General features: G+C 31.3%; 1 pseudogene; it reads right to left on the reverse strand.

Annotated features, from left to right (window-relative positions):
• Positions 1 to 5,324: 5,324 nt before the first annotated feature.
• On the reverse strand, positions 5,325 to 6,913 carry LOC111016218 (mogroside I-E synthase pseudogene; annotated as a pseudogene).
• Positions 6,914 to 21,811: the final 14,898 nt, after the last annotated feature.

The raw sequence follows: 21,811 nt of genomic DNA on the forward strand, positions 1-21,811 counted from the left end.
CAACAACCTTGATTTAGAAAAGTTTCAATTCAAGTTAGTAGGAAGAGTTAAAAAGACGATATCGATGAAGTCATTCTCTAGAGTTTATTCCCCTCGAATTCACTCTTGTTTCTTAAGAACTGTGTTATTTTCTTCTTTTATTGAACTCATTTTAGAATTTCTTCATTTCAACACCATTAAACTGTCGGTGTGTAGATAAAACTAAAGTGGAGAATTAGGTAATTATTAATAATTCATTCCATGTAGAGACTATACTCTATTCACTTCTATATTACTTGTAACGATTCTTACACTTGCGAAAACGAACAACAATTATTGAATGAATACTAATAATACATAAGTTTTCTTCTTTGAGAAACCCTTTGAATTTGTGAATTTATGGGTTGTTATTGTTATGTTTAAGAAATTGTTTGGAAGAAAGTTTGAATTCTTAGCCTTAATCAATACCTTTCAGAGAAGGTAAGTTTTGTTTGGGGGTTTTGCACTGAAAATTTGATGGAGAACTCGTTGAGTTGTTGAAGAAAAAAAGTGAAAAACAAATTAAAGCTAAGTCTACGAGTTATAAAAGGGAATTGAACTTGTAAACAGAAATCCAAAATAAAAAGGGGTAGCTTGTTGAGAAAAGAAAAAGAGAACAGAGAGGAGGAATGAAGAAATGGAGAAATTTCGTGGGTTTTAATGGAGAAGAAAGAAGAAGATCAAGAAGAAGAGGATGAGTTGTTGGAGAGAGAGAAAGGAATTATTGTGGATTAGAATTAAATAAGAAAAAGAAAAGAAATTGGGTAAAAAGGGTGTTTCACGTGACAAGATGAAAAGAAGAGAAAATGAATTGGTTTTGTGGGACCCACTTGTAAGTGTTACGAGAGAGAAAGAAGTATTTTAACGACTGAGAATGAATTGTGAATTGAATATTGTGGGTTGTTAATGAGTGAAAGAGAAGGGGTTGTTTATTTGATAATTGGTTTTATTTGAAGATATTGTGAGTTAGGTTTGAATTAAGTTTATATTGGAATTAAGTGAGTTAATTTGGTATTGAATCCATATTTCAGGTCATATAGAAATTGGAGCTGCGATGATCGAGTTTGAAAGATCTGTGAGTGTTTATTTTATTAAATGTTTTTAGATATTTTTCCTAGAATTTCTGAGAAATTATATATATTATGTATGATTTAACATTTCTATTAAGAATGAAAAAAATGTGTTTGTCTAATAATTTAGTAATGTTTTATGATTTTAAAGAAATATTTAAAACTTATGAAAGGTATTTAGAAAAAGATTTCATAAAATGATATTATTATTTCGTGAAATGTATTTAGAAAGAAAGATTTTAGAAATGATTTGAGAAATTTAGAAAAGTTCTTAGAAAGAAAAAGAAAATAATTTTAGAACAGTTTATGGAATTGAGAATAGTTTTCAAACCACCATATTATTGTATCCAGGTGATTACCCGTATGCTATAAGAATGTGTTTCTATAATATACCCAGAAATAGAAGGTCTTTGGGACCATTTGACTCCGCGCGTTGAGATGAGTATTCTGTTGTGTGTATTGAGATCACTATACGCCAATAGACCAGAATAGAATATGGTTACATGTGCGGTATTTAATTTTTTTTAGCCTGTTTTATGATTGAAGTAAAATGTTTTACAGGTTTTTAGAATGTGTTTTTAGAGCAGGTTGAGATGGCATAACTGGATCGCAGGGGAATGCCGAGACAATTAGGGCCAAATCTGGATTTCAAATCTTGGTCCAAATCCTGGACTTGGGAGCGTTGCCTTTTCGGTTTGCCTAGAAATAAATTGTTGTTGCAAGTCTATTTTGAGAAAATTTTACTGAGTTTTTAGTTGCTCAAGTTCTATGAAATTTAAATGAAAAATTTTGTTAGTTCAATTGACGAAGTTTGTTTTAAGAACTGAATTTTCAGAAGTTTTATGAAGTTTTATAAGTTTTATGAGAATATTTTCTTATTTACTCATCACTCGTGAGTTTAAACTCACTCTTTATCATTTGTTTTTTCCTAGGATGTATCTGAGTTTTTGGTTTCTGAGTTTCAAGGAGAATTTAGTTCAACTTCTGCCATCCAGAGTAGTTGAGGATTTGCATATCACTTCTTACGGACATTCTATTATCACCCATGGAGGTAAAAATGATTGTTCTGTTGAGATTATTGATTTATTGTGCATCTATTCAGAGCTTGTTAGTCAAAGTTCAGGTCAAAGTTAAGAAAGAAAGTTGATTGTGGACTCTGTAGCTTGTCGGGATCTATGGTCAGTGCAACTCGTTCTAGGACTAGTAGGTGTTTTGGGACGGGTGGTGTCAGTGGGGTGGGGCTATTGCGTTCGATTTCTTTGCGCAGCTTTTGTGTTACATCATCTCCTCCACAGTGCTTCACCTTGACTAGTCGCCGCCCACACGCCACTTCTAGCATCATCCCCCCAACACGTAAATGTCGGATATCGTCGTCCATTTCCACGTCGTTGCCAGCTCCATTGCCATATAACTCAAAGTCCCTACAACGGGGTCGTATTCGAATCCAACCCATTTTCATATAGTTTCGCGACCCCGAAATCCACCAATTTCCCGTTTAATTAGTTATCTAGTGACTTGCCTTCACGCCTCTATGAATCACCACCTGCTCGTACCCTTCATGGAGATAGAGCATAGCAGAGGTGATGCTCTTTATAATTTTATGTTAGGGAAAATGGAGACAAAAATGAAAGATAATAAATGTTGCACACGTTATCAAACGAAGAAAAATTGTTGCATCTCTTAACAGGCCTAAAACAAATAGCCTTCTAAATTTCTTCCACTGCCCTTCATTCCTTTTATTCACACATATATATTTATATAATTTTTGAAGAAACCAATATATAGACCAGAAGCAAAAAGGGAGGAGAGGGCGGCGGCCATTTTTGGGCAGAGAGGAAGAGAAGAGGTGAGATCTTCGACTGTGGAGCGTCGTCGGCAGTCCGTTCTCGCAATTCTTGTGAGGTTTTTCATTATGTATCTCTAAATAGCTATTGTTGTAGTATTTAGAGAGCATTTTAGTGAAAATGAAGCTCATTGTAATCTTTCCATTATAGTGGAACTGTACAAGCCTAGATGCTGAACTTGGAGTGAACCAGTATATTTTTGGTGTTTGATTTTTTATCCCTATCCCGTAGTTCCTTATTGTTGATTAAACTGTGATCTATTCTATTCGATGGAAGGGAAAAAAAACTAGTTAGATCCGGTTGAATTGCTCTTACTTGAAAAAGATATTTTATATTACTGCATATATATATTTTTTCCAACATTTTAAACCTCTTTTTCCGATTCAGAATGGTTTTCGGATCGTTGAATAGGTAATTATCAAAGTTTCCATTTGCCACAAAATTGTTAAGAAGAAGATTGCTCCGGCGGCGGCAATATCCGAACGACCAAATTACAGTGGCGAAGTCGACCGATGGTGGCGATTTCGAAGACGAGTTCACGAAAGTCCTGTTTGGATTCCATCGAAATTCACTGTTTGGTTCCTTTGTAAACTTTCTCGAATCTCCCATGGCCAAGCGTTTCGGAAGAGATGATGTTTTTTTTCAGATAACCCAAAAGCCCCACGACACGAAGAATCCACCTAATATTTAGGGATTTAATTTAACTATTTATTTGAAAATAAAATTACATGTAATCTCTCCTTCATCTTTAAAAAGTGTCAAATCGTCTACTCTTTACTTTGCTGATAGCCACTTAACACCACGGACCAAAATAAACATATTTTTTTTTTCAAAGTATAGGAACTAAAATCAACATTTTCAAAATATAGAGACTAAAATGAACTTAGACTGAAAGTATAGAGACCAAAAGAATATTTGACATCTTGAGTAGAGTTTACATTTCTTTAATTATTTAATATAAAAGGTTGTCTAAGCTTTTTTTTTTCTTAAACATAGCTTAGTATGTGTCAATTGAAAATTTCCATCGATAATATTACATTCTTAATTTTTATTAAATTTGATATTAAATTATGCATATTTAAATTGATCACAACTTGGCTTCTCGTAGTATAAATTCACCATCATTGTCTATCACAATTGTAGTCTATAGCTGTAGTCTATTGTATATGGCATTATATTTTTGGAAAAAAAAAATGACATTCTAAACCACGGTTTTCGTCAGTTGTGGTCTATAACACTATAGAATATAGGTGATGTTAGTCATAGTCTATAGTATAAATTACCTCTAATGTCAGCCATAGTATAGTATTATGGACTACAACTGACATTAATTGTAGTCTATAGTTGATAGCACACTATATATGTGAGTTATATTTCATGAGATTTATAAATAAGATTATCTGTTAGTTTCCTGTTATTCATGATATATTTATTCACATAAGACATATTTTAGGAATGAAGTATCAAGAGAAAATGAAACAAAATTGGATCAAATTGAGAGAAAATCAAAGCCCAAGAGGAAGACATCACAACACTTAATTGAGGCAAAAAAAAAAACCTTAGGAGACAATGCCATAGTGTTAACACGGCATTTTTTTTTTATAAAAATTTTCAGTCCCGAAAAAGAGGAATTTTGAAAAGGTTTTTTGGAAATTCGACTTTTTGGCCATTTGGAGGGCAATTAGTCCATTGGAGATATGTATCAGAGATTGGCTACCACAAGTGTACGTACAAGTTAAGTTTTAATATATATAGTAAGTGAATGCCGATATCATCCTCTAGATTGAGTTTATAGCTCACTTGAGTACCACATATACAATCGCTCAATTTTATTTAAAGAATCAAATTCGCATGAAAGAATAAATCAAAACAAATAAACATGCAAGATTAAAGAGAAAATCAATGAGGTCCAGGAAATTGATTTCACATGTTGAATCTATGACCCAATTATTTAATTACTAAAGATTGAATAAACTATTATCATGTGGGCCAAGAATTCTAAAGCCTCAACTTCTTTTAAAACTTAACTCGTACACGTGTAGTAATCAATTTGTGCTACAATAGTATAGATTATAGCTAACGTTAGCCATGGTCTATAAGTATAAACTATAGTAGTCATACCATATACTACGGCTGAAAAATTATAGCCTATTCTGATACCTTCATTATTGAATAAATCTTTCAACGAACTCTAAAAAACTCATTCAATAAAGTTTTTGTTTGTTATTCTAAGAGAGAAATATGATTTATTCAATATCTAAGGGGAAAGACCTCTTTATATAGACAAAGTCCCGAACAAACAAAAAACTCCATTTTCAGATTGGTCCAAAAAAAACTCCTTGACCTGACCCAAATCCAACATATCCATAAATACAAACAATCGCGCAACAAATCAGGTAAAATTTATATTCTATTTGATTTTAAAAATTTATTAAATGCTACAAGCTAAAGAGAAAGTCTTTCCATAAACATAATTAAAACCTACCTTCATCAATCTCCTTCACAAAAGTTTGAAGATTCAAATAGGAAGACCCACCTTCACCGATAGCTCCTATCGCCAATTCTTTCAACTTCTTGACATTTCCCTCTATCTCTCCTCTCTTTTTTACCTCCCTATCCCCCATCACAATATCCAAACAACGCCTAATTTCTTCCCTCCCCACAATCCCTTCTGTATTCGGCTTCACCCTCACCCCCGTCCTCCATACATCCTCCACAAGCTTCGCATTCGTGGTTTGATCTATCTGCTGCGGAAAAGCAACCACGGGCACCCCATAAACCAAGTTTTCTAAAGTCGAATTCCAACCACAGTGCGTCACAAAACAACCTAACGAAGAATGATTCAAGACCTGAACTTGATTGCACCACCTCACAATTTTCCCTCTCCCTCCCAACAATTCCCTCACCTCCTCCTCCTCGTTATTATTCTCTCCGCATCTCTTCACCCACAAAAAATTATAGCCACTCCCCACCAAAGCATCCATAATTTCAGCCTCTTGTTCATCGGACAACACGCACATGGACCCAAACGACACATAAACGACCGAGGATTCAGCCTTGGAGTTCAGCCACTCGATGCAACAACAACAATCCTTAGTATCAACAAATGAATCAGATGTTGTCGATGGAACCAACGGTCCAACCGCCACCATTTTGAACTCATTGACGACCCCCAAGGCTTCCTCTTCTAATTCTTCGAACGTGTTGAGTAGTACTTTTGGGTGGCGCTGTTTGTGAAGGAATTCAAGTTGGTTTTTCAATAGAGGGAGAACGAAAGCGTAGGGGCTAGAAGGGTAGAAGAAAGAAGGGATGTCGTTGGGAGAGAGCAGGGGCAGACCTGGTAATTTGACGCAAGAGGAAGGGTTGTGTTGGAGGAGTAGTAATTTGTCAGCATGGCCATGGAAGTAATGGTGGTAGAGAGTCAAAAGTGTTGCGGGTTGGACGAAGAAAAGGGCAGATGGGATGTCCAACGTGGCGGCCACATCAGCCGCCCAAGTGAGTAGCTGACTGTAGATAACGAAAGTGATTGGACGGTCTTGGTCTGACATGGCAGTGATGAGGTGGGATAGGGATTGGGAGCCGTGGCGACTGAGGTTGGAGAAGTAGTGGGTGGGGTCGTCGGCGTCGAGTTGGAAGGTGGTTTGGTGGTCGGAGCCGTCAGAAATGGTGGCGAGGGAAAGAGTTGGTGGTGGTGGTTGGGTTTGGTTGATGCGACGGATGGCCGCAGCGGTGGTGGCGAAGGTGACGTGGACGCCGAGATTTATGAGGCGATCGGCGAGTTGAAGGGAAGGGTTTATGTGGCCAAGAGCAGGGAAAGATATGAGGAGGAAATGGTGATTTCTCATCTCTTAATTAAGATTTATCTCTTTTTTTTTTTGGAACAATAATTAAGATTTATCTTGGTGGGATTCTTGAATGTACAAGCCGATTCTTACTTCTTATATAGCTATCAAAATACAAAGATGATATAAATGAAACTTGGTTATTTTTTAATTTGGTGCATCGAATTCAATTCGCATTTAAGGAAAATTTGGCAGCTATCTAATTAACGGGTCGCGTACGCATTTCAACAAGATAAATTTGTAAAGAAAATGTTTAGATAGCATCTATATCTTTTGGTGACTAGTTAGTAAAAAATTTTCCAACGAGAATATGTTCATATTATGGTTTTGTATTTATAAATTGTTTTCTAGTACGATGCTCAACTTTGACATGTGGTGATTGGGATGGAGTATCCATACTACCATAGTGTCATAATTTTTTACGGGGAGTATAGATAATCTTTCTATTTATTGCCTACTACGTCAGTATTGCATGGCCTATCACGTCAACATCATATCAAAAATGACGTAGTCCACTAATATTCAAACATTATATTTGTAAAGATGATCAAATCATAGTATGAATAAAGAGATTATTATATTCCTGTATTACTCAACTTTTTTTAGTTAACACTCATCTTTTTGTTGACTATCATTCAAATTTTGATATGTAAGAAAAAGAAATATTGAAAGAGAGAACTTTTTTTTGTTTTTTGTTTTTTAATTTTTAGTCATGGTCAACAGCAAAGTAGCAGCACTTAATTAATTATAGGAGTTACGATTACTGATCACTATTTTTGTTAAAGGAGGAACACAATATTTTTTGGAACTCTTCACAGGTGATTATCAATTTTGTACAGACCACCATTGAAAAAATGGCAATCTATGATTCAGTATCTGTCTTTGAATTTCTCTATTAGTTGTCAAACATTCAAGGATTATCTGGATAAGATTCATTGTGTCGTGGTGGTGATGAGCCACGTATTCTTCTTATTTTTCTCTAATCGTCGTCTCTCTCCTCCCTCTCCTTCCTCGTCCGTCCCCTAAAACAATGAAGAGATAAATTGCGTATTTTAATGAGGCTGAGTTTGAAGGAGAGAGACATGCCACAACACAAAGCCAGCAGCTTAATACGCCTTCTTCAAACTCTTCTAGGTATCCATCAATGTTAAATTTTTGTTTTTAAGATATCCATCAATCTTTAAAGCTTAAATTTTAATTTAAATATTTTAATGTATTTTTTTAAAGAGGAAGCTCAACCCAAAAATTTAAGTTGATGGATGGATAAATTTAATTCATTTATAAGATATTTATTAATTTTATAGATTTTCCAAAAATATCCATGGATCGATATTGATGTTTCATTGATATTGGTTTTCAATTTTTAGTTTCTGTTTTCGGTTTTTTTATATTTTATGTTTCTTTGTTTCAGCTTTTAAAAAACAAAAAGAATACATGTTTGATGGGTAGAGTAAATGAGAAAATTGAAAGGGATGACCTAAAATATTGTGCGCTAATAAGATGTGCTCAGTTCTTAAAAAATTTGTTTTTGTAACCTTTTGGTCACGTCACTTATAACGTAAAATTAAGGGTAACGGTAGAAGATAGTAAAAATAATTTATGTATCTCAAAAAATGTCACCAGCTTTTTAAATTTTCAAATATAGTAAAATATTTGAATTTTTATTTTCGAAATTTTTATTATTTCAATTTTACGTTTATGATATCTGATATAAATCTAATGTATATCTGTATATGATATATATCCAATATATATCTATATCTAATATACATTAAATCTATATCTGATATATACATTCGATGTACCTCTTATATACTTCAGATATACATCTGATATACTACTGATATACATTATCAGATGCACCCATGATATGCATTATTAGATGTATGTATTATACCTCTATAATATATATATATATGATGTGCCTCAAATTTATGATATACTAAATAATATTTGCAACTGATATACTAAATATAAAGTATATCAGTTGTTTAAATTCTAGTTTATCATTGCAATTTGTTGATTATATTGATTATTATATCACTACTATTTATTCTATATTAATATCTGATATCAAGTATATATCACAGATATATAAATGTTGTATCGTAAATCAATAGATACGTATATCAGTGGTAAGCCATATTAAAAGTTCGGTAGATATCATAGTTATATCAGAAGTAAATCAATTGTATATCATTATTATATCAGTGGTATATCAAAGACATATATCACTAATCAGATATATTACAAATGTATATCTTGAAGGTAAAATTGTAATTTTAAAATTGAGCCTCCATTTTTTTGTTGAAAAACATGCTATATTTGAAAAGACTAAATGTGGTTTCTATTTTCCTTATTTACTAAATATTTTTATCATATTTATAATTGTCAAAATATAAATATATATATATATATATATATCCTCTCGTTCCCTCTTTTTTGTCTTCTTCATCTTCTTCCTAACATATATGTTTTCACCATTTCACTTAACTTAGCTTGCATCTCTTCTCCTTTATTCTATCAGACGCCTATAATTGTTGCAACTGCTTAAGTATCATTCCTACTCTCATTGAGATCGATATGTTTTCGATTGCATTTTCACTACCTGTTTTCGATTGTGTTTTCAATGTCTTTCTAATTTTGCATGACTTTTTGTGTTTCTCTATTGCATTTTTAATCACCTTTCATTTTCGATGTGTTTTGTGATTCAACCTTTTGTTGTCACTGCATTGTTATTAATTTCGTTGGGTTCGGATTTTCAAATTTGCATGACTTATATGTGTTGGAGGTGATTTCTCAACTCACACGTGGCATGAGCTGGTTATTCGTTCATAAGAGGCGCACGTTTCTTATACTACCCAAGCACAAGTTTCACCACCTCGACCGTGATTCTTCTGGCCAAGCCGACCAAGCTATATTAAGTGTCGTTCCCAAGTCATTGGTTGAACCGCTTACTTCACTTCAGCTCAATCTCTTCTCCGACAGACTCCACGACAATACGCCAAATTTCGCGACAACTTTAAAGAGTTGTTGAGCCCTTGTCAGGAATATGGTCGGGGATTTTACCTATAAATAGGACCCATTTACTCCGTTGAAAGGTGCGTGAATACTAAATTCTCTCGAATTTAGTTCGGCCAGTTATTAACTTTAGCATCAGAGTGTGTTCTGTTTTGCAAGTCACCTGCCCAGCTCATCCCTCGAGCAGCTCTCAGTCTAAGCCGAGATTCACGGAATTGATTGATTACGTGATTCAACAATATGTTTTTCGAATATAGAGATTTCTTCAACTTAGATTAACATGTATGTCACATCACATTAAGAATCGCATCGTACCAAATCATCAATCTATAAACCCAACTACACGTCTAGTTATAAAGATATTAAAATTTGTGTATTTAAGATAACATATCACCAATGAATAAACTCGGCTATAGGATTAGGTATACAGATGTTTATTAAAGTTTGCGTAATAAGATAAAATAACAATACTTACCTAGTTAGTAGGAGATAAACACTGGACCCCACTAATAATTTTTCTAACCACTAAACATAAATTATATTATAAATTATGTATGAGCGCTATTATTGACCAATACGCCGATAAGTATTGTTCAAAACAAAATTTATCCCTAAATATTTTAATAAATTTCTAAACTTTCGTTGGGTCCATTACAATATTGTTATCCTGTAAGGATTATGATATTTGACTTTCTATAAATAAAATCTTTTTGTTAATATTTTATTTTGTATAGAATCCAAATAAAAGAGACTTGAGTGGTTGTGGGCAATATATGAAAAGAAGTCTGTATCTCCATTATAATATTCTCAACTATAGTAGAACTTACATTTTTGCAGAAGACTGAGACGTAGTCCTAAGATTGAGGTGAACCACTATAATAACTGTGGTGTTAAGTTTTTCTATCCTTATCTCTTGTTCCTTTGTTATTGTTACTGTTTTTCTAGACTCATTTGGACAAAAAACTAAAAGTCCAAATATTTGTTTGTTTTTTTTTAAGATATGGTCTAAATATACATAACCATATCGACCTATTAAATAATTTTTAAAATACAAGATTAAAAAGGCAAAAATTCTAAAGTTTAGAGACAATTTATAATTTAATCACTAATTTATTTTTTGCAATTAATTATTTTTTTAGTTCAAAAGATTAATTAATTTAAAAATATAAAGACGTGTATAGCTATTATTTAAGCAAAAACCCATTAAAAAAAAAGTAAGTGGTTGGGCATTAGCTCTCTTGCGGTAGATTCAGCAGATCATTAAATGGTTGGCCATAATGGTAGTGCGATAAAATGTGGATCCCTCATAAATAAAATTAAATTAAATTAAAAAATTAAAGTTAAAATTAAAATTAAATGCATAAGAGAGCAAAAGTCAGAAATAATACTTACTTTCTTGTTTGTTTTGTTAGTATTTGCTACAGCGATTTGATATCCATGACATTTTGATCGAAATATATACCTTAATCAGTTGAGATATGTTCAACGTCTTAATTTCTTTTCATACTATAATAATGTTGTGTTTATTACACTTAAATAATGGTGACATGTTTAACAATAAATAAAAGTAATCTCGATACTATCATATTAATACTAGAAAAATTTTCATTATATATGAGTATATCTCAACTACGGGCATAATTACATCTAAATATTTCACTCAATCTTGAATTAAACATTTGAACTAAATGCATCATATGTCAACTTCAAGGTTTCATCCTAGGTTCATTTTCCATCCTTGCAAAATTACTCGTTAAATTTTCCGATGATCGAAGCGGAGATTCCCTACCGAAAAGTCCATTTAAAATTTTGTTGGGGTTAAATTCTCGGTGAGGAGTTCCTGTTTAAAGGTAAATTTCCCTATAGAATCTCTATTTAAAGTTTAAACTTTTGATATATATTAAAAATTAAAAAAATATATTTATCGAGAAACAAGGATCGAGGTAGAGCGGAGGTCTACTCATCAATTCTGTCGATCACTAAAAATTGTAACATTTATCAACGTCTATATCAAAACTAAAAATTGATGAGTTTGATAAAATTGAGGGTGAAAATTGGTACAACACATAGCGTTAAAATATTTTTCCCCAAAAAGGGAAAAAAAATGGTTGCAAACGCTTTCTTCAAACACTTTTGTGGGACTTTTTCTTAATACTAGTATTTTAGCACGTGTGCTTCACACCTTATATTTTAAGGTGTTTTTTATATATATACACACACTATTATATTCAAAATAGCTTGAAATTCATAATACAAATGAAGTAAAGTTAAAAGAAAAAATATAAGCTAGACAATCAATCTCCAAATTGTCGACATCTCTAGACTTTGCAAAATTCAAATAAAAATTATATATAAAACCAATAAAAAATAAATAAACTATATGAAAGGAAAATGACAAAATTCATTTTGTAGTTTTAATATGTTGTCGTTATTGAAAATATATCGAATATATATTACATAATCTTTTGTAGGTTGAATCTAATTTTTTTTCTTGAATTCTTATAATTGAAATATTATATATATAATAGATTAGAATTAAAAATTGTGGAGGTAAGAATGTGAAGAGAAGTTAATCCATAAGTTTTTATATTTATTTTATTTTTCAATTGAGATATTTAATATTGTTTATGTAGATGTATGAAGTTGACTTGATATTTACGATAAATTTTATTAAAGAAAGAAACATAAATTCTTTATGCAATTAAGATAATTGTGTATATCAAGTTAGACGAACAAACATTATTATTACTAACCAATAAAGAAATAACACTAAATAGAGAATGAACAAATTTTTTAAAAAAATAAATAAAAAAAAAAGAGAGAGAATTTTTATATGGTTGTAGAATTGAAAGAATGTTGTAAAACTATAAGCCTATCAAAATTCTAAAATTTTGAAATTTTATTATTAATTTTTTTAAAAAAATGAGAAAATCAGTATAAACCCACGAAATTGAAATAGAATTTGAAACGGCAAAAGAAAAAAATATAATAAAAAGAAATCAAAGCAAAACCTACCCATAAATTAAGGGTATATATGGTATTGAATAAAAATTGAAGGGTAATATTGCTAAAAAAATTCTTCTATATCCGTACTAATATAAATATATTATAGATATAGAAATACTGATTAATAAAACTTTAAAATACAAAAATTAAAAAACAAGAAGAAAGATTGAATTATATATATATATTTACCTCTCACCAATATTCAAGGATGCTAAACATGAACAATAATGCTCTAAAAATTAAAATTGGAACGTGATCTTATACACTGAACCTTAAAAATCAAAATACTGTTAGAGAGAAAAAATGGGAGAAAAAGAAGAAGAAGAAAAAAAAAACCTCACAATATTGTTGAAAATAAGTGAAGAAAGTCTTTTTATATAATGATAAAAGAAAGAGGTTGCAAAACTATTAAAATTCTACCACCTTTTAATATTATATAATCAAACAAATGACGATTAAAAAATTTTTTTACATCCTTAACACTTATGTAAAATTAAGCGGAATTGAAATAGAATTTTAAAAGGTAAAAAAGAAAAAATCAAAACAAAACCTCCAAAATTAAAAAAGAATTTCAAAAGGCAAAAAGAAGAAAAAAAACAAAAAATAATGAAAGAAATCAAATCAAAACCAACCCATAACCCACACTATGAAATTGGAAAAGAATTTCAAAAGGCAACAAAAAAAAAAAGAAATCAAAACAAAACCTACACATAAGTTACACACATGTTTAGTATTACTTAAAAAATGAATAGTAATATTGTAAAAAATAAAAAGAAATCAAAATATTGTGAGAGATAAAAAATGGAGAAAAAAGAATACAGGTTGTCCATCAACTATGCCTTCTGACCTGACTCATCTTCAAAGAATAAGAAGAAGAAAAATAAAGCTCACAATGTTGTTCAAAATGAGTGAAGAGAATATTTTTATATAGAATGTTAAAAGAGGTTACAAAACTTTTAAAATTCTACCATATTTTAATATAATTAGACACTATTAAATGATGATGGAAAAAACTCTTTACATTCTTAACATTTATGCAAAATTGAGTGGAATTGAAATAGAATTTTAAAAGGTAAAAAAATCAAAACAAAACCTGCAAAATTAAAAAAATTTCAAAAGGCAAAAATAAAAAATAAAATCAGAATCAACCCATAACCCACCTACGAAATTGTAAAAGAATTTCAAAAGACAACCAAAAATAAATAAATAAATAAATCGAAACAAAACCTAAAGTTATAGACATGTTTATTATTACTTAAAAATGAATGGTAATATTGTAAAAAATAAAAAGAAATCAAAATATAGAACCATGTTTTATGCGCTTATGTCTAAGTCACATCTCATATTGGTTTCCTATTATTTTACCTAACTCACCCTTCTCAAGATTGGGCTTTAATATATAAATCAAGTTCCCACTGGCCAAATAGAAAAAAATACGTAAAGAGAAGTTTTTAGAAACCAACCCAAAAAAGTGACAGGTGCAATTCTGGACAAAATCTCGAGCGTGTTGAAAATCAAATTATTTTGACTAAGGCATTCCACAAAAAGGTTGATAACTAATTTAGAACATGATTAAATGAGCAAAATGCACGAAAACATAAAGGAAGTATGTTTCATTGAATTAAGACAAATAAATAAGTCGTACAATGAGTTCTAGCTTGAACTTCTTCTCGTTCGAGCGTAAGAGGAGTTTAAACTCGCTAAATAATTAAAGAAGAACATAATAAATGAAGAACAAAAGGTATAACTTGAATTAAAAGCTATACGGTAAGCAAAAGTATGAAAATACAAGAAAATAACAACTAAAACTTAAATCTAAAGCATAAGGACGAGTTCTACAACTAAGAATGAATGAAATGAAGCTGAAAACGAGCTTGGAATGGATGATTTGAAGTTGAGGGAGAGGCTCCTTTTTATAGGCCCTTCAGTTTGTTGAACTCCACGTCTATTTAGGTGGAAATGGGTTGAGATTCACCTAACAACCCCTTTATTAATTGAAACGCACGTTTTGGCAAAGTTGAATGCCAAACATGTTGGAAATGTCTCCCTTGCCTTCATTAATTGAAACGCACGTTTTGGCAAAGTTGACAAAATTGCTCCCAGAAGCAATTTCTTGCAAAATCAGGAAAACTGTTATTTTCTTCAAACTTTGACCATGTTTTTCTCTTCTTTTTCTAAAGTACCATATATTGTAATTTATTCAGAAATGTTCTATGCACGTTCTACTTTAAGAATATGTAATTCTTTTTGGAAAATAATGATAGGAAAGGATTCAAAATCGTGGTCAAACAGGCCTACCAACACACATTTCTGCAGTAAAAAGTCAAGCATAACACTGACCTGAAGACAATTATTCGCTCTGCACAAGTTGCTAGCAGAATATACCGTGATCATTTCAGTAGGATACAACGACTAACTCCGGTAGAACAACAACCTCAAACTACTCTGATCTAGCAGAACTCTTAGACATTTGCTCTCTCAACATAAATAAGAATAATAACTCAAAAGAAGAGAGAATTCTTGTGAGAGGAGGAAAACTCAAAGAAGAATGCTTGATGTCTCAAATGAACAAAACAACAACTATTTATATTTGTGTAAACATGAAACTCCTCACACATGAATTAAGTTCAATTTTAACAATATGAAGAAAAACTCCTCATTTGAAGTATAACTTCAACCTTAACAACATGTAACTTTAACAAAATTAAAGTTACATAACACAAAATTGAAATAAAAAAACAACTTATGAAATAATTAATGAATTTGATACAAATGTAAAATAAGTTTCAAATTCTTAATACACGAATTTAATTTCCAGATGTTAAATTCGTATACTCAACAGTTTTCTCACTTTATTTCACATATTAAAAATCCAACAATCCCCTACATGAAAGAAAGTGAGACGACAAAACACGACCAAAACGTTGAGAGCAAATAGATAAGTTATGGATCAGAAGAGGTGTCTTTTGGACTTGAACCTTCCTTAGTGAATATCTATCGAATTTACCATAGAAATAGTGAGAACTAGCTTTGGAACTATCATTCTCGTGATAAATTGAGACAATAAATATCACACATAACTTATCTTGTATCTTTGAGTTCTATACGGTTGTGTCCATTTTGGTCCTGGACAAGATCCTGAATTCATGAGAGCTTTAGAGAAAATAAGTCATTTGAAAAGTTCTTGTAGAACCGACCCTATTCTACTCTCACATAGGTGATATTAATTAAGAGTATTCGGCCACTACCCCTCTTGTAATCAATATATCAATAGAACTTTAACATTAACAGATCGCATACATAACATAACATCATAGAAATGGGAAGAAACTATAAGTTTCTTAGTGTGTCAACTATGAATTATCCAGCCAGTTTGTCTATTGAACCTAGATCTTGGGATCTTCAGTCAACTAGGTTTGGTTACCACCAGATACTTCATTTCATAAGCTTTAATCTCATTTCACTTGATATATATGCAACTTGCTCTCTTAACAATCCTTTCGTCAAAGGATCTGCAACATTCTCTTTTGAATTTACATAATCAATGAAAATTATTCCATTAGAGAGCAGTTGCCTAATAGAATTATACATGCGTCTTATATGTCTTGATTTTCTATTGTAGACATTATTCTTAGCTCTCATTGAGACTACTAAGCTATCACAATAAATACATATGGCACTTACATGCTTTGACCATAATGGAATATCTTCAACAAAGTTTCGAAGTCATTCTGCTTCTTCTCCAGCTTTATCAAGAGCTATAAACTCTGATTTCATAGTAGATCGTGCTATACACGTCTGTTTTGAAGATTTCCATGACACAGCTGCTCCACCTAAAGTAAATATATACTCACTGGTTGACTTAGTCTCCATGCTATCAGAGATCTAGTTAGCATCATTGAATCCTTCCAATACAGATGAATATTTCGTACAATACAATCCATAGTCTCTAAAATGTACTTCAAGTACTTTAAAACTCTAACTAACACATTCCAATGATCATGCCCAGGATTGCTAGTGTATCTTGTCAATCTTCATACTGAATAGGAAATATCAAATCTTGTATAATTCATTATGTACATTAAACTACGCACAACTCTATAGTATTCTAGAGAAGATACATCTTCATCATTATTCTTCTTCAACTTACAATTTGGATCAAATTGAGTAACTACCAGCTTACTCTCAAAATGACCAAATTTTCTCAACACTTTCTCTATGTAATGAGATTGAGAAAGTATACATCCACTTGGATTTCTCGTTATTTTGATTCCAAGGATAATATCAGCAAGACCAAGGTCTTTCATATTAAAGTTGGAATTCAACATCCTTTTAGTGGAATCAATGACATTTCTAGTTGTGCCCATTATCAACATACCATCCACATATAAATAAACAATGATGCAATCTTGATCTTTGGTTTTTACATAGACACATTTGTCGCACTCATTTATCTTAAACCCATTAGATAACATAGTATGATCAAACTTCTCATGTCATTGTACGGGTGCTTATTTCAACCCATAATGAGACTTGACAAGTTTACAAACTTTATTTTCAAGTCCTTTTACAACAAACCCTTCTGGTTGTTCCATATATATTTCTTCATCTAAGCCTCAATTTAAAAATGTCATTTTTACATCCATTTGGTGTATTTCCAAGTTTCGTAAAGCTGTTATAGCAATTAACATCCTTATAGATGCAATCTTCGTCATTGGAGAATAGGTATCAAAGAAATCTTGCCCTTGTTTCTGACGATAGCCTTTAGCTACTAAACGGGCTTTATATTTATTAATAGTACCATCAGCCTTTAGCTTTCTTTTGAAAATCTATTTACTCTCAATTGGTTTACTTGCAGGAGGTAAATCAACCAATACACAGGTATTGTTCTGCAAAATGGATTCTATCTCACTATTCATATCTTCTCTCCAATAAGGTGCATCCGAAGATGACACAGCTTCTTGAAAAGTTTGAGGCTCTCCATCTATCATATAAGTTATGAAATCAGGTCCAAAGAAAGTAGCTTTCTTAGTTCTTTTGCTTCTTCTAGGTTTGATCTCAGTTTCCTAATCGTTTTGACCTTTCGAATAGCTAGCCTCATTATTCCTTTTGGTACCATTACCTTTCGTCTTTCTTCTTTAGAAGGAAATATATTCTCAAAGAATTCAGCTTCAATAGATTCTATGACAGCATTATGATTAATATCAAATATTTTTGATTTAATTACCAGAAATCTATAAGGAGCACTATGTATAACGTAGCCTATAAAGACACAATCAACTGTCTTAGATCCAAGTTTTGTTCTTTTTGGTAAATGAATTTGTATCTTTGCCAAACACCCTCACACTTTCAGTATTTTATATGAGGGTAACTTATTTTTCCTCACTTTATAAGGTGACTTATTAGTCTTCTTGTGTGGAATTTATTTAAGATAAAATTTGTTGTAAGCAAAGCATCCCCCACAAATTATAGGGTAAACCTGAACTATTTAATATGCAATTAACCATGTCCTTCAAAGTTTGGTTCTTTCTTTCAGCTACATCATTTTGTTGTGGTGTATAAGGTGTCGTAGTTTGATGTATTATACCATTAACTTCCAAAATTCAAAAAGTGACGATGATTCATATTCACCACCTCTATCTAATCTAAGCACTTTTATTTTCTTCTCAAGTTGATTTTCAACTTCTGCCTTATATGTTTTGAAAATATCTAAGGTCTCATCTTTACTATGTAATAAATATACATAGAAAATTTTATTACAATCATCAATGAATGTGACAAAGTATCTCTTACCACCTCTTGTGGGAGTACTTTTCAAATTTCATACATCACTATGGATTAAATCAAGTAACTCGTTACTTCTTTCCACATATGAAAATGACTTTCTAGAAAACTTTGATTCAACACAAACTTCACATTTGTGTCTATTATCAATGTTAAAATTATGCAGTAGTCCTAAACTTACCATTCTTTGTAACGAATGATAATTGACATACCCCAATCTAGAATGTCATACACCATACAACTCAACAATATAAGCAGAAGAGTTGTTGTTATTATTATTATTCTTGGGCACTTGTGCCAATACATTCAATTTGAACAGGTCATCATTCAGATAGCCCTTTCCCACATACATACCCCGTTAGTCAAAATAAATTTATGTGACTCAAATACAAGTTTAAACCCATTTTTACTTAGTAGGATTCCTGACACAAGATTCTGTTGAGTCTTTGACACATGCCACACATCAGTGAAGATAAGTATCTTTCTAGAAGTCCATTTCAGCAGGACTTTTCCTCTGCCTTCCACTGAGGCTGTTGAAGCATTTCCCACGTACAGTTTATCACTACCATCTAGCTTCTCATAAGTGGTAAACAGTGATTTGTCCCCACAAACGTGCCTAGTAGCACGAGTATCAATCCACCAACCTTTGGTATTAGAGGCTATATTTACCTAAGAGATGACAGCTATTAGGTTGTCATCTTCTACAATGTTGGCCTGGTTGTTGAAGCTTTGTTTCTTCTTGTGTCTACGGTTTTCAGCTATATGACCACTCTTTGCCGCAAACCCAGCAAATTCCACGAATGTGCTTGTTAGTGTCATTCCTTGACCCAAGATTCACATTCTTTGTCTTGGATTGATCATTCTTGGGCTGACGTCTTAAAGCTTCAGCAATATGTGCATTATCTTCAATTTTATGTGGCTCTTTGTCTCCCTTTTTGTTGTCCTCTTCAATGTGAAGTTTCACAGTAAGATTCTCCAAGGACAACTCTTTTCGCTTGTGTTTGAGATAACATTTGGATTCTCTCCAAGCAGGAGGCAATTTCTCAATCATAACAGCAACTTGGAATTGTTCATTAATGACGAATCCTTCACTTTGCAAATCACTAATGATAATTTGTAATTCAACTGATTGACTACCAACTTGGTATCAACCATTTTATAATCTAAGAATTTTCCAACAAGGAATTTCTTAGTAACAACATCTTTCAGCTTATACTTCTTGTCTAATGTCTCACACAATTGCCTTGAAGTATCAAAGACATTGCAATAAACATTATACAAGGTGTCATCTAGGCAACTTAAAATGTAGTTGCGACATAGAAAGTCTGAATGCAACCACACTTGCTCGATCGCTTCAGTTTTAGGAGTGATTGCTTCTAGCGGAGTAGTTGGGCATACCTCTTTTAGGATGTGAGTAAGATTCAAGGTGTTGAGGTAGAAGATCATCTTCTGTTGCCATCTTTTGAAGTTTTCTCCCTTGAACTTCTTTGGTTTTTCAGCATGAGATTTGACAATGGTCGATCCAATCATCATAGGAGCATTAGTGGAAGTGTTTGCAATTATTATAATTATCTCCAGATTGTTGGGTAAATTGAATAACACTAGCAACAATTTACAACATAACTAGTAACAAATGATACAAATTCGAACGACTTGATGAACACCAAAACTTGATAAATATAGTCGAGGCACGCTTTAATAGTGCTAACCTGAAGACAATTATTCGCTCTGTACAAGTTGCTAGCATAATATACAGCGATCGTCTCAGCAAGATACAACGACTAACTTCGATAGAACAGCAACCTCGAACTATTCGGATTTGGCAGAACTTTAGACATTTGCTCTCAACATAAATAAGAACAACTTAAAAGAATAGAGAATTCTTGTGAGAGGAGAAAAACTCAAATGACAATGCTTGATGTCTCAAATGAACAAAACAACAACTATTTATAGTTGCGTAAACATAAAATTCATCACACATGAATTAAGTTCAACTTTAACATGAAGAAAAACTCCTCATTTGAAGTATAAATTCAACCTTAACAACATGTAACTTTAACAAAATAAAGTTACATAACACAAAATTGAAACAAAAAACAACTTATGAAATAAATAATGAATTTTTTACAAATGTAAAATAAGTTTCAAATTCTTAATACACTAATTTAATTTCTGGATGTTAAATTTGTACACTCAACGATTTTCTCACTTTCTATCACATATTAAAAACCAACGCGAACAACCCAATTAAGTAAAAATATATATAATGAGTAATTAGGTAAAGTAAATAAGGGAGAAATATGTGGGTTGAGCTTACCTTTATTTTTTGCCTAACAACTAGTTATCTAACATAATTATCTAACCCAATAGCAAGAATATTTATCAAATCAATTTAGCAAAAATAAAAATTAGTACAATAAATCATTGAACATAATAAAAATGGTAAATTAATTAATAAATTAAAAACAATAATCTTTTAAAGGAGTATATGTTTATCATACTATTGAAATAAAGAAAAAAAAAGACGTCGAAAAAAGACGCTAGAAAAAAATACCGAAAAATAAAATAATAAGGAGAATAAGATAATTAATATATGAAAAAAATATTTTTAAAAAATATATGTTCATCATACTATTGAAAAAAAATTACCAAAAAATATGAGGAGAAGAAGATATTAAAATATGGAATTAATATGAAATTAAATAGGTAATAATTATTGAAATATAAAATCTTTTGAATGTTTGTCTTAATTGAAACTGGTCAAGTATAAAAAAAAAATAAACATGATTGCTTAAATGAAATAAGGATACTTATTGTAAAAAAAAAATACTCAAATTTTTTTATTCAAATTAAGGGTAGTTTCAAATATGGCAAAACCATTCAGTAGAATTGACAAAATAGCAACAACATTTAGTATTTTCAAATATAGCACTATTTTTTTTCTAAATTGAGGTCCAATTTTAAAATGACAACTTTACCCAAATAATATATATTTGTAATATATATGACTACTGTGATATACATTTGATATACTATTAATATGAATATCTGATATACTTACAATTTGGATGTGATATATTATTATTAATATGAGTGTTGGTGCAATATATATATATATATATATGATATAAATAAAAATTTGTGCTATATTTAAAAATTTTAAAAATACGCCACATATTTTGAAATAATTTTTTGCTAACTTGTGCAATTTCCAAACAAAATTAAG

This window comes from Momordica charantia (genome assembly GCF_013281855.1).
Source record: "Momordica charantia cultivar OHB3-1 chromosome 7 unlocalized genomic scaffold, Mcharantia_2.0 BLBB01000007.1, whole genome shotgun sequence".
In the NCBI taxonomy this organism is placed as follows: domain Eukaryota; kingdom Viridiplantae; phylum Streptophyta; class Magnoliopsida; order Cucurbitales; family Cucurbitaceae; genus Momordica; species Momordica charantia.